Raw genomic sequence first — 19,877 nt, forward strand, 5'->3', positions numbered from 1 at the left:
CTCCTTCATGAGCCACGTGCCTATGTTTTTGCTCACGCAGTACGCGAGCCAAATCACTTGCCGCCTGCAGTAAGCGACGCTCACTTCGCCTTTTGAAAGCCCAGTGCAAAAAGCAGGCGATCGTGCAAAAGCCTAGTGCAGCAACCAGGCTCACATCAATCTGCGCTCAAAAAAGCGATTGCATAACAGCCTAGTGCAGAAACCAGGCGCACACCAATCTGCGCTCGGAAAAGCGCGCGCAAGCACGTAGCGAGCCGCGCCAATCCAATCCAGAAGCCAAAGAAGAGGGGGGAAGTAATGTGTGACACTAAGTTCAGAACTACCAAGGATCTCCTCCTCTGGCACTCTCGCATCGTATCACACTGTACGGAAGAATTTGGTGAAAATTGTGCTCTTACGTCCTGTAGTTGATCCGCAATTCAACAGTGTGTGCGCCGGAAGGACCGTTGGTGCAGTCGATGCCGCGGCACCTGTGACGCTAAAAGGAGCGTTTTCCGAGTACGCCTAGAAAGGTAAGTCCGGCGCTTGCGCGCATTCTTCCTGTCTATGGTTCGTGAAGTGTGCGTTCTTGTACGTATCGCAAGATCCGTACAACAACCGAATCCGAATGAGTAAAGCAGCAAGAATTATAAATGTGCTTTTCAAATGGTTGTTCATGTCGCAGTGCACATTTAGCAAAAAGTTCCATGGAAATTGCCCTAAAACGTATTCATGTTACCAACAGCTCTATCTGTGGTTTATTTACTTTCACCTATGAAGCACGCTAGCGCGGGTGGTTCTTTGATCTGAATGGGCACAAAAATTCAAGCAAAGAAAGTTACTGTTTGTGTACATAATTTTTCATTAAGAAATGGTATAGGCATTTCCAGAAGTAGTACGTCGATGTGTCGTCTTCACAGCTAACAGCTGCGCGAGATAGCACCCGATTTCTTCGTCGACGCATGGCCAGATTTTCAGCTTGTATGGAAATTCTTCTGTTTATAGAGTGTCGTCAGATGACGTGTATTAGTGTCCTGTGTGTTTTCGTGTACTTGTAAAGGGTTCCGATCTTGCAGAGAAGCCGAAATTACAAAAGCAATGTTTCTTTTTAATCGAAAAATCTTTCTCTTTTCTGTGTTGTCTCTCCAGAAACAGAGGTGGTCTGTTGTAATTTTGAGCGCATCGTCCTTTGGGAGCAGTGCTTTGTTGCGCCGCATAAACAAATTAGGTTTTGGAACGCTTTTCATGTCCTAAGGAATTTTTCGATAGTACAATTCACATTTCACGTTATACAGCTGTACGTTTGTGTGAACCTTTTCATAGTAGATTCATGTTTGCTACAGTTCGATTTACGTGTTATTTAACCGCCTGTGATGTTACGGTCAGATATTTGCACAACCAGTTGCAGCTTCATGTAACTGGTTGTATGAGACTTTTTTCAAAATATGACGTGATCTTTTTATATCACAAGTTTGCAGTTTCAGCAGGGATTACAATAAATTAAGCATTTATTATTGTTTAGGGATGGCAAGATTTTGTGAACCAGAGGCACCTCCACATATGCACCTGCGGCACTTCTGCAGCCTCAACAGCACGGCAAAGTACCTGATATGCATGCTGTGACAAGGTGTGTGCAAAGCAGTCGCTGTCACTTACACGAGCTACAGATTTTGTTCGTATCATCCATGTTTGGAAACTCTCCTGAATTTTTCGTGGGTTTACAAATGTGGGCTCATTTTACAATTTTTTCAATGCCACTTTAGAAAGACAATGAAGTTGTGTTGGTTAAGATGTTTTAAAGCTGTTAAAAGATTAAGGGCATGACATTGTTAAAATGCATGTAAAAAATTAATTGTAATGGTACTTGTACTGGTTTATTATTAGCGATGCAATATCTCTAACAAGAGCATCAGAGGGGCACTTGCTTTAGGGAAGTTTGGTCAGATAAATTCATGAAGCAGCGTAAAGCGGCAGCAGCAAGCACGCTGAGAAAGCTCTGTAATCTAAAAAAAAAAACAAATTTGTCAGTTACTGGTTTCAAGTTCGCTGCTGCTTTTTGTGCTGCACGACAAGTTAAATAATGGTTGATAATGTGTGCGTGATGTAATAGTTCTGCGCAAACACACGAGGTGGAGAGAAGTAATTATTCAAGGGAAAATCAGACATCCGCCCGCTCGTAGCATTTGCTACAAAGGAAACCCATATGTGTTCCTCAAAAGGAAAGCCGCACAGTTGAAGAAAAATTCGTCCTGGTCCGGGACTCGAACCCGGGACTACCACCTTTCCGAGGCAGCCACTCTACCATCTGAGATAACCAGGTGGCTAGCACATGGCAGGGCGAAGTCGAATTAGTTGACAACACGAAGCAAAGGCAAGGGTTTGACGTAATATTTTTTTCCCCTTTATTAATTACCTCTCTACACCTTGCGCGTTTCCGCAGAACTATTACGTCAGACCCTTGCCTTTGCTTCATGTTGTCGACAAATTCGCCCGGCCATCTGCTAGCCGCCTGGTTATCTTAGATTGCAAAGCGGCTGTCCCGGAAAGACGGTGGTCCCGGGTTTGAGTCCCGGACCTGGACGGTTTCTTTTTTTCAGCTGTGAGGCTTTCCTTTGGAGGAATCCGTACGGGTTTCTTTTGTAGCAATTGCTACGAGTGGGTGGATGTGCGATTTTCCCTTTATTAATAATGTGTGTGTGTATGCAACAATGGGGGTGCTGAGAGCAAGCTTTAAAATAATGTGTGCTATGTCCCCAACAAAGAATTTAGTGTGTGCAGCATTTTTACAAAATATTATGTTCACAGGTTGGCAGGTATGACATAATGTACAACGATATTGTACAACACTTTTGCTGTAGATGCCATATTCATAACGTTCATTTTCTGTCTACTTGAATCGTATATTTAGAATTTGGCCCACCTTCAGTTTGATCAAGTTACATAGGTAGCCCCCTCTGAGGTAAATATAATTAGGGGCTATTGTAGATAAGCATGATATACCTACTCACTGTATTGTGACATATTTTTAGGGACTGTGTTGTGAGGCATGCCTTTTACCTGTATGTCTTGCTGCCGGTTGCCCGACAAAAGCATAAATGCTCTGCCCACCTTTATTATTATGCTTTCATGTAGACTTCTAACATCTGTGCCCACATAGACTCCATGTTCTTAATTACATTTTTCTAAGTATTCACTGTTGTGCATTACATTATTGTGTTACATTACTGTGCATTACATGCTTTTCTTTGTTTTATTTGGGAGGGGGTACTCCTTTCTATAATATTACAAAGAATAGGACTTCAAAACAAAAAGCCACGAAAGGTGGCTTCAAAGTGTATGATGCTTGGAATTCTACATTCCATCCCCTAAAGCGCTACCAGTAGTAAAACATTCCTAATTGCCTTTTTTATAAGCTAGCTGCCAGATACATAGTCCCATTATGAGAGTATGTTATTTTTCTTTCTTTGGTCTGACTTGTTTTGTTGAACGTTCTCCTGGTTAGTTCAGAATTTGTTTTCTTGCCACCTCATGCAATACTCCAACTGGAGCCTATGAGCTATGTGTATAATAAATAACTAAATTCCTAAAGCATGCAACAAACCATGCAGCATAGCATTTAAATGTTGCCAGTTTATAATGCTTCTTGAGTGCAGCGCAGCATGGAGCTTGAGGCTGATCTCTTCAGATGTAAAAAAAAATTGCAGGTTATGAAAATGTGGTCCTACAAACTGCTGGTTACGCATGTCAGTCAGCCTGTTGCAGTGGTCACAAGTGAGAATGTAACCAAAAGCTGGGCGTGCTCGGCCATTTTGCATATGGCACAGGATAAAGCTTCACCTCTGCTATTGCTTCTCTTATAATAATGGCCTTCGAGTATACATGCCGAGTTATGCTTCTGGGGACACTTACTAGTTAACCTTATCAGGTAATACCATTAGCCTTATGGGTGCTGTAATGTTGCAGTGCCTGCAGGATGGCCAGCATTACAATACACATTAAAATTATTGTACAAGTCATGCAATGGTATCGGGATTGGCCCACCAAGTGACACCCTTTAATTACACTATACCTGGGATCAGCCCAGCTCACTCAGTCAGGGAGACATCCATGCATAAGGGGAGGGGTATAGCAAATAGAGGGCGTTCAATTAATCTTTCTCACATAGATAGCTCATACATATAATCTTTCTTAAGTTGCATGCTTTGTTGCTCAAAGTGAAGTTACTTATGTGCATAATGTCAGCATTTCGATCCTATTTATGCCTCACGAAAGTTGCTTTGTTCAGTGTCACTTTTTGTATTGTTTCGCTTGTGATTCTAAGCTCAGTTGTTTTATAACTGCTATAGGTATGGCTGGACCTGGAGAAGAAGTGTAAGCAGACCATGCTATGTTGCTGATCTGCGCTGATCTCCACATCCAAGTTGGTCCCGCGACAGTTGGGCGCCATTGTGCCTTGCTTCATTGACAAGGTGATATAATATGGTGAGCTTGTACTTCAATATCAGTATTGAAAATTATGTTAAGGAAAAAAGGCAAGGATTGGTCTTTATGATAGATACACTCATGTTCTTTCTTTAAGGTGTACTTTTGACACTGTTCTGCATGGACATATTTTTAGAGAATTATAACAGTCCTTTATTGCTAAGTGCCATGGCGCTAGTTTATGCGTTAAAGTAGCACTCTTTCACCAAAAAAAGCCGTATTTAGCACACAGTTCACAAGGAAAGAAAGGAGGCAACAGGACAGAGTGCTACTAACAGTTCAGTATTAAAGCTCGCACAGTAATATTGTGCAAAAGGTGAAAGGGGGAGAATAGATCTGAATACATATTGTTCGCACAGAAACGAAAAGGACGCATCACGTGGTGAGTGTGACACTTGTTTTACAATGATAAGAAGCAGTCTCACTGTCTAGTAATTCTCTGTATGGGGAGCTAGTGCTAGGTTCCTCGTTATACATATAAGAAAAGCCTCAGATATCTCTCCAGTGCTTTTGTCTTTATATTTTGTCACGATCAAGCAGCTTTCAAACATAGGTGCATGTGCACCGAGAGTAGTGCACTACCACTGCTAACTGACCCTCGCATCAAGTTTGCTTGGTCACGCTGCCAGTCATTTATACATTGGCCGGTTTATCCGATGTAGCCTCTACTGCATGAAATGGTATGTGATAGACACTGCACCTGTGTACTGGTACGTGCTTTCTTACATGATTTTTTTCAGAGATAGTGATGCAGGCCTTTTCATTATTTACATGCCTACACAACAAACCACGCATTATCTGTGCTTAGAAAGAATTGTAGGAAAATCTAGCATGAGGCAACTGTTCTCAGCACGAAACAAACTTGATTCGTTGGTTTTCGTTCATTATTGCGATCACACTAAGGCAGACAAGCTTGTAGGCTGTGCTTCTGCAATTTGTACAGCACACTGACAGCACTGGTGTGGGCCTAATCTGTGGGCTGACTGATGGCACCTTCTACGGCGCAGACCACTTGTGTTGGGCGAGGCACCAATGTTGACGTTTGTTCCCTTGTGCAAAACAGCAGTCCTAGGTTTAGAGTAGCTGTAGGAAGACAAGGTAAACATAACTTCCATGGCTTGAGTGGGCTCATTTCTCTTGGGGCATCTAGCTTTTTTTCTTGCAACTGTGCAGAGGTGCTTCCCTAGAGTCAGCGTGAAAATGGCATAGAGTTGTGCATTCGGGAACTCCTGAACAATGATCTGCCGTAGTTAGGGCCTTGCGAAAATGCACTGTCTACCAAGTGGTAGGAGGTGCATTATTCAGCCACTGATTTCCTGTTGGCATGATTGCACTCGTGCTGTCAGTAATTTCTTGGCTTGCCGAATTATCTTGAGGCCCCACGCTGATGATGCTACCGATGTCTTCATGTGCAGATTTTCAGGATGAGGTTTTTTGCTTTGCAAATGTTGTTGAAAGGTAGGTGGTGCTTACAGGTAGCTATTCTAAATATTAGTGAAATGAATTGGCCCATCTTGCTTCGTCAAACATCGTCACGCCGACATCAGTTGCACAAACAAAAAACCTGGCCTACTTGCAGCGTCGCGCACGAAGAAACAAACAAATCAGTTGCTGGATTGTCTTGACATTGCATACTAAGCTGAGACCAGAACTGCTGTAGCTACAAACCAGGCAGAAACGATGATGATGAGCAGGGATTCGCAGTAGCGCCACTTCGTGGGGCACCAAGGAGGCTCCGTTCAAAACAAAAATGGCGTTCAGCAAGTAGAACCATGCAACGGTCAGAGTCGGTGCATGGTGCTCTCGATCAAGTTGGCTCAAGGAGTGTCTGAAAAATCAGACGAGAGGTTGCAAGGCGTCCGAATATTCGGAAGTTGTTATACATTATGGTCCATGGGGAGAATGGCAGTGCCGTGAAGCAGACCAAGTAATCATGTCCGGAAAATCAGTCGGCGACTGTACCTATACCTATGTGTCTATGTATACCTAGGTGCAACAGTGTTTGCTATGATCTGTGCCAGAATTGCTGTTGCCCGTAGATGCCCAACATGTAGGGTGTCAAATTGTAAAATACCTTGCAAAAGTGATCTACGGAAAAATACCGCTTCTGCTATATTTGGCTTTTGCAAGAAATTTAGCGGCTGCTGGCACCTACCTTAAAAGGCTTTATACGGTCTTCGCATGGCCAGGGCCTTGTACTTTTGTAAGTTTGCTTATCTCGAAATTTACCCCAGTTTTTATAACTTCAAGTTGGCAGGATACCTAGTCTCCTTTAACGTGTACCCAATAGACCTTACATAGGGGTTTTGGCATTTCCCTGCCATCTAAATGCCGCCATTGTGGCCGGGATTCAATCCCGTGCCCTCTGCCTGAGCAGCGCAATGTCAAAGCCAGTACATTACGGTATTTTGCTGGCAGAAGGGTTTAGTTTCTGAATAATTTATTATCTCAACCTGTCGGTGTTGTTTTTAAAGGTATTTCATGTTTGTATTCTGTTGCTTCAATACTAGTAATTATTGTTAATCAAACGATGTGTCCATCTTTTTCCTATAAGACTTGCTTCAATCGCCTGCTAATTATGACAGCTTATTCTCCCACAGTAATCCATGTTCCCTTGAAACATAGGCAGTGCATGAAACCACATATTTTTCAATAAGATTTATTCATTATCTTCTATGACCGGAATGCTGAACCTTTCTTATCTGTGAAAACATAGGCGAATTTGCCTATGTGCTAACCTGTTGCATGAGTCAAGATAAATTATTGGCTTTACTTTTTCAGGTGGCCTGCTCGCTCTCACCCAAGCAACCCACTCCAGCGGTCTTCTCTCGGCAGACTGGATGCATCGAAATACCGTTAGAAGGTCCAATAAACAGTGCTTGGGACATTTATGACATGCTTTTATTTAAGCCGGAGGACTTCAGGCTTAATGAAAGCTCAAGTGGGTGTACAGAAATACCTACGTAAAGTATACTTGTCTTTTCCACTTACAAGTACATGCCAATACTTTGCCTGACAATTTTCACCCCAAAATTACGCTATACTGTGGATTTGTGAACAAACCATTACAGCAAAAAGCACTGCATTAAGACGAGTACAAGTAATCAAACATATACTAAACTTGCAAGAATTACATTTGCATACTTGTAGTAAATATGAAAATGAGGTACAGTCTTCTTCAGGGTGCATTTTCTTGTAGGTCATACATAGAGAACGTACTCGTGGGTCATACAAAACTTGTTCATGACTTATCACATCGGTGTTGGTAGTGCTAATCAATTTATGCCGAAAATTGTGTTCATCTTCGTATCAAGCAATGTACCAGGCAAACCTACATATGAAAGTGGCGTTCTTGTTGCGAACCTAATGCAGATCTACTTTTCTTCAATGCTGATCGCAAATACACGAGTGTACAAAATAGGTGTAAAGAGTAAATTATATTAAGCAACATCAATCCATTCTGAAAGGACCTGGTATGAATGTAGCAAAAAATAGGTCTGAACAGGGGCAAACAGGTCTGGGTTAGATAGGACGGGATTAAACGGGTCAGGATTAAACGGGATTAAACGGGTCAGGATTAAACAGGATTTAAACGGGTCAGGATTAAACAGGATTTAAACGGGTCAGGTTTAAACAGGATTTAAACGGGTCAGGTTTAAACAGGAACAAACGGGATTTAAACGGGTCAGGACTGAACAGGATCAAACGGGGTCCCGTTCCATAACCCTATTTGATGAAACCCGTTTGAAAACAAATAGGATTTTCTAGTAGGGTTCCTGCATTTCTATCGGCGTCCATTATAAGGGGCCAGTGCGCTGGCTGTCTGTTAGGAAGCGGATTTGTATGCCTCCCTGTTAAATATGGTCACGGTTACGGAGAAGGTTAACAAACTTCAAGTCAGGGTTTTACGTGCCAAAACCATGGTTGGATTATGAGCTGCACCGTAGTAAGAAACTCCATATTTATTTTGACCATCTGGGATCCTTTAAGCTGCACCGAACGCACAGTACAAGGGTGTTTTTGCCTTTCACCCCCATCGAAATGCAGCCGCCGCGGCCGGCATTACATCCCAAGCACTCTGGTTACCCGTACAAGAAATATTATTGAGAAGGCATTGAATTATTATTGGTCAATGTTGAGTTTTTCATTAAGGAATTGTGGAAATTTTGTTGAATTGTTGGGCGGATTGTTGAGTGGTCTTGAATATTGATTACTGAAATTTAATTAGAACACCATTGGGTGTCTCAATGTGGAATAACTGTTAAGCTACCATTGAAATTCCAGTGCGCTTAGACGGCTTGTGTTCATTTTCTTGAATGGTTGTTGGGTTACCATTGATAATGCATTGAACTGACGTTGTGGTAGTTCTGTTGACCTATTGTTGAGTTATTGTTGTCACAGCACTGAAAAGTACGTTGTGACCCTGTTGAGATGGCATTGAGATTTCAGAAGTGGCCATTGAAATATGATTGACATTTCGCTGGGCTAGTGGATTTTTATTTATATATTGAACTTGCTTTGCTATTCACACTTGCATGCCCCGGTGCCTGCTCATAACTTTCACAAACAGAAGCAAAAGAGGGACTGATCAATTTGAAGTACCTTTATTTACACTAAAGATGCGTGCCCAAGAAACATTATTACAGTACATAAGGCACCACTACATCGAACCTGGAGTCATAGGCTAGTACCTACAGCTGTCGCGGGATCGAATCCCGGCCATGGCGGCCGCATTCCGATGGGGGCGGAATGCGAAAACACCCGTGTGCTTAGATTTAGGTGCACGTTAAAGAACCCCAGGTAGTCGAAATTTCCGGAGTCCTCCACTACGGCGTGCCTCATAATCAGAAAGTGGTTATGGCACGTAAAACCCCATAATTTAATTTTTTTTAGTACCTACAGCACTCTTAACAGTGTAAATGCATCTGAAAAAACCTATACATATGAAATAAATCAAAGAGATCATTGTGGTCTTCCCTTGCGACTTAAGTTTATGACTAGAAGGCAAAGCCACTCAAATGGCAGAGCTTAAGCATACCCTTTTAACAACCAACCTTGAACACATGAACACTCGAAGCTGCTTGCGTGTGAACACACACAAGACATCTGAATACGTTGCAATAAAATGTTTCGCACACTAACCCATCACAGGAACAGTTACGGCTGAATGTGAGAAGGCAAAATAACAGACTTGAAACAAATGACTTCACGTAAATATATACAAGCTTTAGCACACGTCTTTCACCGCGATTAAAAGTTAATGAAGTATCAAAGTAGACTTGTCTGAGCTTCTTGTCTTCGAGATGTATATATTTTCAGGTTGCCTAATGATTTTATAAAATAACATCACTCAACTTAGCTATTAATTGATGAGACATCATTTAGAGAGTTGTCTGGCATTGTGAATACCTGAATCATGTTTCTGACGAGCCAGGTTTGCAAGAACAGTACACCATTTGTATATTTTAATTGAGGTACAGAAGAGCTTCTTAGTGGTATTTCCTCGATTAAGTGAGCTCATTTTCAGTTAATTTTTCTGGACTTGCACAAACCTAATTAGAGCAATTTTTGGGACCTTTTTCACTATACCCAGCAACTAAGTGGTACCTCAGTCAATAAAGAGATAAGGCAAGGCTAATACCTTGAACGATAAGAGAAAACATGTTTATTTAGCGCAGAAAATTGGTAGTAACACACGGCTAACACAACTCCAAAGAGCCAAATCACCTGCACTTGCGATATCAAGTACCCCAGAAATCGTCATAAAGGATGGGAAAAGGTTTCAATGACTGGACAGCCAGATTGCTGAGACAATGAAAAATGCAAATAAATGCGTATACGAAAAACCAATGACCTCAGTTGCGCAGGTAAAATGTTATAATGCTACCAGAATTTTATTGCATAAAATACATAAAATTTGCAAGAAAATTGCGACAAAGCAGTAACAAAGACGGAGGGACATACAGCGCCCGTGTTGAAAAGCAATTTGAAGTGATATACATGCATATTTAAGCTCAAGACAATTTTTTCTCCAATATATACAAAAAGAGCCCATGCACCTATGGCATAAAAAAAGGTTCCTGCGCTGGAGAATGCAGCACAGTACAAAGCAGCGTCATGAGAACCGAAAACTAGAGCTTAGTATGTTTAAAACGTACGAATACTTGCATACCTTCAGGCTTGTGACATGTGATGTCTTGAATGGATGAAATTCATAAATCTCACACAAATCAAGTTACCATCACTCTTATTGGCTTCCTAAGGGGACTACTTGAAGTTGCACTAGAAAAATGTACATTAGTGTTAAAAACAGAGAAGATAAGACCCTCTAGCGTTCTCCCTGAAACAAACAGCGCAAATATTTCATGTATCAATTCTATGGACACTTCCCCAATTCGGTGTACATTTATACTTGACAACCACCCAAACAGAGACGAGAAGGATGAGTCAAGGTAGGCACACACATGAACGCTGACTCAACTAGAAGTTTATTCGTGAAGACAAAGATTTTAAACACATTGGCCAACTTCACAAAGAAAAAGCCATGGATGCGCAGCAGAAACAGCCCGGAAGAACAAGAAAGGACCGAAACACATGTCCTGTAGAACAAGCATGTGCGTCAAAAACAAGAAAACACTTGAAAACTGAAAGGTTTCTCCTGTAAGTGATATTAACGTGAAATAATGCAGCAACTCTTTCCCACCATGGGTCACAGAAATCTTGCTTATGAATTTTTCTTCGTTATCAATAACTAATTCTTCCATAAGTCCTCTTGCGTTCTAGTCTTTTTGATGAAACAAGCGTTCTTTCTGCTCTATACCTCAACGCCAGAAGAGCTCCAGAAGCAATATTTATTGATCACAAGCGAAACAAATGCATAACCAAGTTATCTGTTGCCCTTAGTGGGAAAGACTTGCAGTTCTCAAGAGTATTTCTCGTTGGGTAGTATCACTCATCGGACAAATATTTCGCTTTTTCCAAAGATTTGTCCGATAATTCTCGTTTTTCACGCACGTTTGTTCTACATGACACGGCTTTTTCATTTTTTTTCTTGTCGCTCGTGGCTGTTTTTGCAACGCATGCACGGCTCTTTACCTTTGTCAAGTAGACCAGCGTCTTTAATACCCCTGTCTTAAAAAATAAACTTAGCTGAACTTGCGCTCGTGTGTGCTCCTACCTATTTTGTCGTCCGCCTCTGCGTTGCTGTTTCCAGTATGCACGTATCACTTCGTTAGGCTGGTAAACATTCTCGCAAGCAAAAGGAAATACCTCCCTCAAAGAGTAGCCCGTCCTTCACTACTGAAAGCTAGAGCAAATCGAAAGTAAGCCTTCACAGCATCCATGCGGCAGCTAGTACACCACAGAGCAGCACAAAAAATAGTTAAAAATCCCACTTGATGGAGAGTGGCCACAGAGATGCGAGTTTGCTAGTGAATCAGCCATATATCAATGGGTGTCTCTTGCACGATGCCAAGCTGCACTTGACGTAGAACACTTTAGCATCTGGGCATTTGCTACATGTGTAACCTGCGAGAAGGGAATGCGGACAGAAAATGAGATTGCGCGGATTCAGCATCTGCCACACACTGCACCTAACTACGCACAAAATAGAAGTACACACTATACTGGCAAGTAAAAATTTGCGACTCTTTACGAGTGCTGTCTAGAAAAGGAAGAAATGGGTCACTACGGTAAATGTTAGCTAAGGAACGCACACCGATGTTTCGCAGCGGGGAGAAATATTCCCGGCCCTCTCGCAGAACCAAAGACCACGCGACAGTGCATAGCCAACTCCAAGCAGATATCGAATGTTTGGGTAGAAGTCCAGCAGCAGGAATGACCTAAATATACGCCGAGAGCGATGCGAGCGTGAGCGTGCCTGTACGAGTGAGAACATGCACTGCTTCTTTGAAGCTAGCCGCTCCGGCGTGTCTCCGATCATCCCATGCGATTTTCGTGCAGAACGTTGCGTACACGCCCTTGTGTGGTTTGCGCGGTAGCGTCTGCGCAGTGCGCTAGCTTCATGCACGCGTCATTGTTCACCGCGCAAACGGTGCTCGAGAAGACAACGCGCCGAGTGGCGCTCCTTTTGCTTCTGCAAGCAACGCACATTCGGATCGGCCCAGCCCAAAGAGGCAGCAGAGAACCGTGGCATGTTTCAGTTATCGCCAATTAAAATTGTACAGTACGCCTTCAACAGAAACGCGCCGCGCTAGATGAAGAGGCTTACTGTTGTAGTTTTGGCAGTGATAGGCGATAAGGCGAGCCCGTCGGCTGTTATCCTTGCCGACGTCGTCACGACACTTCTGTTCATTTGCGCTGTGTATCCGTGAACAGTCACGGCGCGGAAGCTGCGGTGTATCGGTTGGCCGTTCTCCACAAATCCCAAAGAGGCGAAATATATTTTGCGGTGCGCCGCACCATTAGGCGCAACCAAAATCGAGGCACACTTAACCGTTACGGCACGAAAGGTGATCACACTAACCCTATGGTATACAATGAGCCACAATGGAATAAAAAAAAAATTATGATGTCTTACGTGCGAAACCAACGCTCTGATTATGAGGCAGGTCGTAGTTGGGGACTCCGTATTATTTTGACTTTCTGGAAATTTTTACGTGCATACAATGCACAATGCACGAGCGTTTTTGCATTCCGCTCCTTTGGAATGCTGCCGCTGCAGGGATCGTATCCATGACCTCGAGCCCCAAATTGCCACAGTAGCCGCCATAGTTACGAAATGCGTAAGCGTGACGTGCAACACCACCTTCCGGTACGAGTGTGGTTGAAGAAAGTGAACGGTGTGCTTAACATCTCACGCTTCTCAATGTCAAAATAAGAAAAAAGGCTACGTGCCCAAGAAAACGAGATTACTTACCTATCTGCAGAAGCTCGGCTGCGACTCTTTCGGGGTGCCTTCTCTCCAACAGGCATCATGACGTCTCCCGCGCAACTCATCACAACAGCCAGGCTCGCACATCAGTCGAAGACTAGTAGCTGAGTCAGCCAACGACTTCAACGGATAAACGTTCCACTTATCGTCGTTAAAGCATTTCACTAAAATGTGCGTCATGATGTCCGAAAAGAAAAAATACTTTCCTCCAAAAGCACGAAATGTGAACCACCACACAAGGCGACCAACTAACTGAGTCCGAAAGCCGTTCACGGCTTCACTATCGTATGGAGTTATAAAAACCTTTCAAACACAAAATAACCGCACGGAAAAACAACTAATTATTTAGTGATAATTCTTCATCCACTAATATTCATAAAGTTTCAAGAACAACCTAATTTGTAGCGTAAACAACAAATACTACGACCAAAAACAGTGAAGTAGAAACTAGGAATTGGCAAGAATCAGATGTATGTGTTAAGAGACAAAGCCGGCAATATCACTACTAATATGGATGAAATAGTTCAAGTGGCTGAGGAGTTCTATAGAGATTTATACAGTACCAGTGGCACCCACGACAATAATGGAACAGAAAATAGTCTAGAGGAATTCGAAATCCCACAGGTAACACCCGAAGAAGTAAAGAAAGCCTTGGGAGATATGCAAAGGGGGCAGGCAGCTGGGGAGGATCACGTAACAGCAGATTTGTTGAAGGACGGCGGGCAGATTGTTCTAGAGAAACTGGCCACCCTGTATACGCAATGCCTCATGACCTCGAGCGTACCGGAATCTTGGAAGAACGCTCACATAATACTAATCCATAAGAAAGGGGATGCCAAAGACTTGAAAAATTATAGACCACTCAGCTTACTGTCCGTTGCCTACAAACTATTTACTAAGGTAATCGCGAATAGAGTCAGGAACACCTTAGACTTCTGTCAAGCAAAGGACCAGGCAGGATTCCGTAAAGGCTGCTCAACGATATACCATATTCACACTATCAATCGGGTGATAGAGAAATGTGCGGAATATAACCAACCCTTATATATAGCTTTCATTGATTACGAGAAAGCGTTTGATTCTGTCGAAACCTCAGCAGTCATGGAGGCATTGCGGAATCAGGTTGTAGACGAGCCGTATGTAAAAATACTGCAAGATATCTATAGCCGCTCCACAGCCACCGTGGTCCTCCATAAAGAAAGCAACAAAATCCCTATAAAGAAAGGCGTCAGGCAGGGAGATACGATCTCTCCAATAATATTCACAGCCTGTTTACAGGAGGTATTCAGAGACCTGGATTGGAAAAAATTGGGGATAAAAGATAATGGAGAATACCTTAGTAACTTGCGATTCGCTGATGATATTGCCTTGCTAAGTAACTCAGGAGACCAATTGCAATGCATGCTCACTGACCTTGAAAGGCAAAGCAGAAGAATGGGTCTAAAAATTAATCTGCAGAAAACTGAAGTAATGTTTAACAGTCCGGAAGAGAACAGCAATTTACAATAGGTAGCGAGGCACTGGAAGTGATAAGGGAATACCTCTACTTAGGGCAGGTAGTGATGGCGGATCCGGATCATGAGACGGAAATAATCAGAAGGATAAGAATGAGCTGGGGTGCGTTTGGTAGGCATTCTCAGATCATGAAGAGCAGATTGCCATTATCCCTCAAGATAAAAGTTTATAGTAGCTGTGTCTTATCAGTACTCAGCTACGGGGCAGAAACCTGGATGCTTACGAAAAGGGTTCTACTCAAATTGAGGACGACGCAACGAGCCATGGAAAGAAGAATGATAGGTGTAACGTTAAGGAATAAGAAAAGAGCAGATTGGGTGAGGAAACAAACGCGTGGTAATGACATCTTAGTTGAAATCAAGTAAAAGAAATGGGCATGGGCAGGACATGTAATGAGCAGGGAAGATAACCGATGGTCATTAAGGGTTACGGACTGGATTCCAAGAGAAGGGAAGGGTATCAGGGGGCGGCAGAAAGTTAGGTGGGCGGATGAGATTAAGAAGTTTGCAGGGACGGCATGGCCACAATTAGTACATGACCGGGGTTGTTGGAGAAGTATGGGAGAGGCCTTTGCCCTGCAGTGGGCGTAACCAGGCTGATGACGATGACGACCAAAATATGCGGCTACGAAACTAGCGTGAACGATGCGTACTGTTGCAAAAGTGTGCTCAAAACGAAGCTACAACGGTTGCAACCGCGTACGCACATGCACACACCCGAACGCTGCCTTGACGTTGCTAGCGCCACCAAGAAATGAAAATTACTTCTAATTTGATCATTTTTGTCAAAGTAACATTACTGGAATAGTTTATAGCACCTTTGCAGATGCCGAGGTGAGAAGTAAGGCCTGATAAGAGTCCCTTACCTGTATTTCTTTCATTTCCCTTTGGTGTATTCTATTCGACTGAGCATACGCGACCTGTCCTGCAGGCTTGAGAGAGGACGACAGTTCGGCGAGGGTCAAATAAATCGCATGCTTCTTGCAAGGCGAGAGTCGGGAGCAGCCGCAGATACAGCGATTAGCTGTGATACTGTTGCGGCTGTTTTTCAATCAGAAGCTCTTTGAAGTGTATGGTTACAGCGGCTGCGCGCTGCTATCTCAAAGTGTGTTCGTTGTTTTATCTCTAGTACCACGGCCGTTGGATAAAAAATAGCTATACTTACTTTCCAGACAGAAGGTGCGTCGCAAGAAATTCGAAGATCTCTCACGTGTATGTTTGCAGAGTGTGCGCCGCTTGCATCCTACGGTTCCCTCAGCGCGTCGGATACTGGAAGGCAGCGTCGTCGCGTGTCGGCGCCTGTCTTATTGCAGGCCGCGCTGCCGCCGTGTCTACTTTTGGGGAACTCCACATGCGCGTAGTCACCGTGTTTGCGAGTGAACTTCGCATCCTTCTGCTCCCAGAAACGTGCTCATTTCGGATCGTACCAATTGCTTTGTCATCTAGTGTATGTTAAAACTACGATGGCATTTGTACACCGGCGAAGAAATAAGTCGTTATGAATTTGGGCGGTCGTGAAGCTAGTCTAACACTGCAGTTTTTAGAGAGAGAAAACGGCTACGAAAGTGGAGCGCTCCCGGAGATAGGCGCTTGAAAGCGCCAGCTTTAGCGACAGCACGAGGAAGTGGCACGCTACGCACGTGCCAAGCAACACAGAAGTTACTGGCCGTCGAACGAGAGGAGCATGCGCGCGTTCGTGGCCTAATGGTTAGAGCACCGGGCTCAACGGCCGACGTTCAATGTCACCCCATCGGTCACACATTATTTTCTTTTTCTGAAAACGAGGCGAAAGAACCTTCCTGCCGCAAAGCGACAACAATGAGGTTGGATCGCTTGGCTATAAATTTTTTGAATGTCTTCATATGCAAGTCCTAATTATTGATACTGGACTCAACTGCTACACAACAAAAAAACAACTACAAAAATCAACACAAATTACTCAATAAATTGTTTATTGAGAACACTCAACGGTAATATTTTTGTGCAAGTGTTGAGCGAACTCAATTGCTTTTGAAAATTTGTTGAAGTCCATTGTTTCAACAAATCCCCAACAATATATCAATGGCTAATCAACAGTCATTTTTGTACGGGTAGTAGCGCAACACCTCAGCCACTATGCCACCACGGCGGGTGCGGCGGAGAGCAGAGTGAACATCGCTTTTACAGAGTGCGTTTCGCTTAGATGTTACCCGTTAGCGCGCTTGACCGATGTGCGACATGTTGCTCATATTTCACATGGTGGCCAAATTCTTTTGTGACCTAGACGGGGTGCTGGCGAATGTGTTGGGAATCTGCTCGGCCACCAAGCAGAATCTGCACTGCTATACGTTCTCGGTGACAAATCGCACAGCGCAGAAGCACACGCACAAACGTTTAAAGAACAGGACGACAGACCACCTGCAGTTTGCCATGACGTCGAAATAAGAAGCACAAACAGCGACGTTTCTGCACTTTTCTGGTCAATAGTTCAGTTCGCATGGTTGCGGCACGCATTACTTTTTTTTAATCCAAATGACGAAAACTGTGCGCGCACAAATTAGCACGGCGCTTGCGACGTTTGAATTTGGTGCCTTTTCCGGCGCATCCCATTAGCTCCGGCCGGTGCACTGCGTTGCTGTGCTAAAGATAGTAGTTCATCAAAGAAGTGAAGCAAAAAACTTTCATACACTTGCAAATCGGAACAATTGTTCAGTAATAACATGACATTACAAAATTTCTTATCAAATGGTACAATTTATAATATTATAAGCGTGTATTTGTATGAGTGTACATGTATGATTGCGCGTTTGCGCTGTTGATGCTCGGCGCATTCCGTCGAGTTCGTGCACGCCGTTTGCTTGAAAGCTTCCTGCGTTCTTTGTGTGCTTCGCTGTAACACCTTTGGAATATTCCTGCGTGTTGCTCGCTTTTTATTGGCTTGTTGCCTCGAAGATCGCCATGATCGCCTCCGACTCAGCGACCTGAAAGGTGAGTTAGTGTTTCGAATTCCCCTTGTTCATACATTGCGTCATGGTGAACGGGAGCATGGAAATGAGTTCAGCGCCTGAGCTTGTAGCAACGTGGGGCGGTGTGATCAGCGAAAATGTATTCTGTTGCACTGTTCCCTTCAGGATCGAGTGACTTCGCGGTGCTTCAACGCCACTATCTGACACGCCATGCGGCCGACTTTCGCACGATCGGAAAACACAGAGGAGGCTGTCGCGCAATAATAACAAATGTCTAAGGGTGTACAAGCGATGCAATGCGATACGAGAGATACAATAGGGGTGATGCCACAGAGTGCTGCGAAACAATCGAATTATAGGCCTTGCCAACCGCGTGTGTTTTGTTTTCCACCAGTTCCCGCGCATTCAACTTTCTTTTTTTCATCTTCTCCGTTTGACGTCATCGAGTGCTTCGCCCAAACGGCTTCCCATAGGCGCTCTTTGCATTCACGGAAAGGCAGATTCCGTGGCGCTCCAGGTCCTACTTTACTGGGATAGAACATTCAAAAATTATAACAGCATGAAATTTCGGCTTTTCACACTTCAGTAACTGATTGATTTAACAAAGCTTTAAAATAAGTAAAGGAACGAGATACCTGGCATATCTGCCTTGTCGTCCCACGGTGTTTCGAGACGGCATGTATATGTTATCGGCAACATAAACATCAATAATTAGCATTGTTTCTTGTGACCATAGAAGTAGCTAGTTATGTCGAAAAGCTATTTTTGCTTTGAATCCGAGCACTATAGAGTGAGCAGATTGAAAGGGGAGTGCATCGTTGTGAACTAAATCACGACGCTTTACCACAAGCTTGGAATAATGCTTTGTCGAAACAGCAATTCTGTGAAATTCTTTCTTTGAGTGTAAGCAAATCTTCAGTAGCATCAGGTAGACGGGGAGTAAAAGAATGTAACACTGTGGTTTTATATGAAGGAGCTGCCTTTAATATGTGGCCATACCAATTAAGTAGATGCGTGGAAATAATTTTTATAATAAGTAGAGGAATGTGAAATAAATTATTTGACAAGCTCACACTGCCATCGGCAAGAGCGGGCACACTTTTGTGTATTCTATGACTAGTCTTTGTATCCGTCCATTTATGTCAGCGTAATGGTGCATGTAGCTCTTTTGATTGTCGCTTTTGCTGCATCGTGGCTTCACGTTTTAATACTGACATTTTTTCAGATTCAAAATGAGCTGGGAGACACCCCAGCTGGAACGCTAAAAGTGAATTTTTTGGCCATCCATTCTGTAGCGTCACCATGATCAAATACAGTGATACCGTGAGAATGTATTGCAGGAAGCAGAAAGAAAAGACATTGCTGATGCAACTGCAAGGCATTTGCTCCAGTGATCACCTGAACAGACAGCATCGAAATCCATGACCTGACACCTGAACAGACAGCATCGAAATCCATGACGTCACAGCAAGCTGGTGTGTTAACTTCAAGGCAGCACAGCCACCAGTCTTTAATCTTCCTGCTTTTACAGTTTACTCAGCCTCTTGTCACGGTACGAGTGAATCTCTTGAATTGTGGGAAGGTCATTTACAGATACATCTAAAATTATGTTTCTCTTTAGTGCTTTCATGCCGTAGCTGCTTAGGGGTGTTGGCACAGCGCCGCTAAGCACGAGGTCACAGGATCAAGCAACCGCATTTTAATGGAGGTGAAATGCAAAACTGCCCATGTACATTGCACCCTGATTTGGTAAAAATTAATCCAGAGTTGCCCACTATGGCGTGCCTGAACATCATAGTGCTACGGAATAGTATTACCGATGACGAAGAGGCGAGCAGTACGAAGACGACGACAACGATTGGAGGCTAGCGCGGGCTGTTGCCTCTTGGCCAAGTGCGGCGTATTACGTTGTAAATATACTTGTATAAAGCTTTTCATTTGCGTCTTCTTACGTAACATATCTGGTGGAGATGGACGTTCCCTGTACCTCGTCACGGAGCTTCGCAGTGGACGGTACGTCGAGCCTAGCTTCATGGCTCCCGGCGATGACAATTCGACTCAGCC

At 43.5% G+C, this 19,877-nt stretch overlaps 1 long non-coding RNA gene across 1 annotated transcript; it reads left to right on the plus strand.

Annotated features, from left to right (window-relative positions):
- The first annotated feature begins 330 nt into the window (after positions 1-330).
- LOC139052964 (uncharacterized) lies at positions 331-7,352 on the plus strand. The gene is made up of 4 exons (XR_011510145.1): positions 331-512; positions 1,502-1,606; positions 4,326-4,461; positions 7,243-7,352. It is a non-coding gene; the product is annotated as an uncharacterized lncRNA (long non-coding RNA).
- The last annotated feature ends 12,525 nt before the right edge of the window (positions 7,353-19,877 follow it).

Source organism: Dermacentor albipictus, unplaced genomic scaffold, assembly GCF_038994185.2.
Source record: "Dermacentor albipictus isolate Rhodes 1998 colony unplaced genomic scaffold, USDA_Dalb.pri_finalv2 scaffold_47, whole genome shotgun sequence".
In the NCBI taxonomy this organism is placed as follows: Eukaryota; Metazoa; Arthropoda; class Arachnida; order Ixodida; family Ixodidae; genus Dermacentor; species Dermacentor albipictus.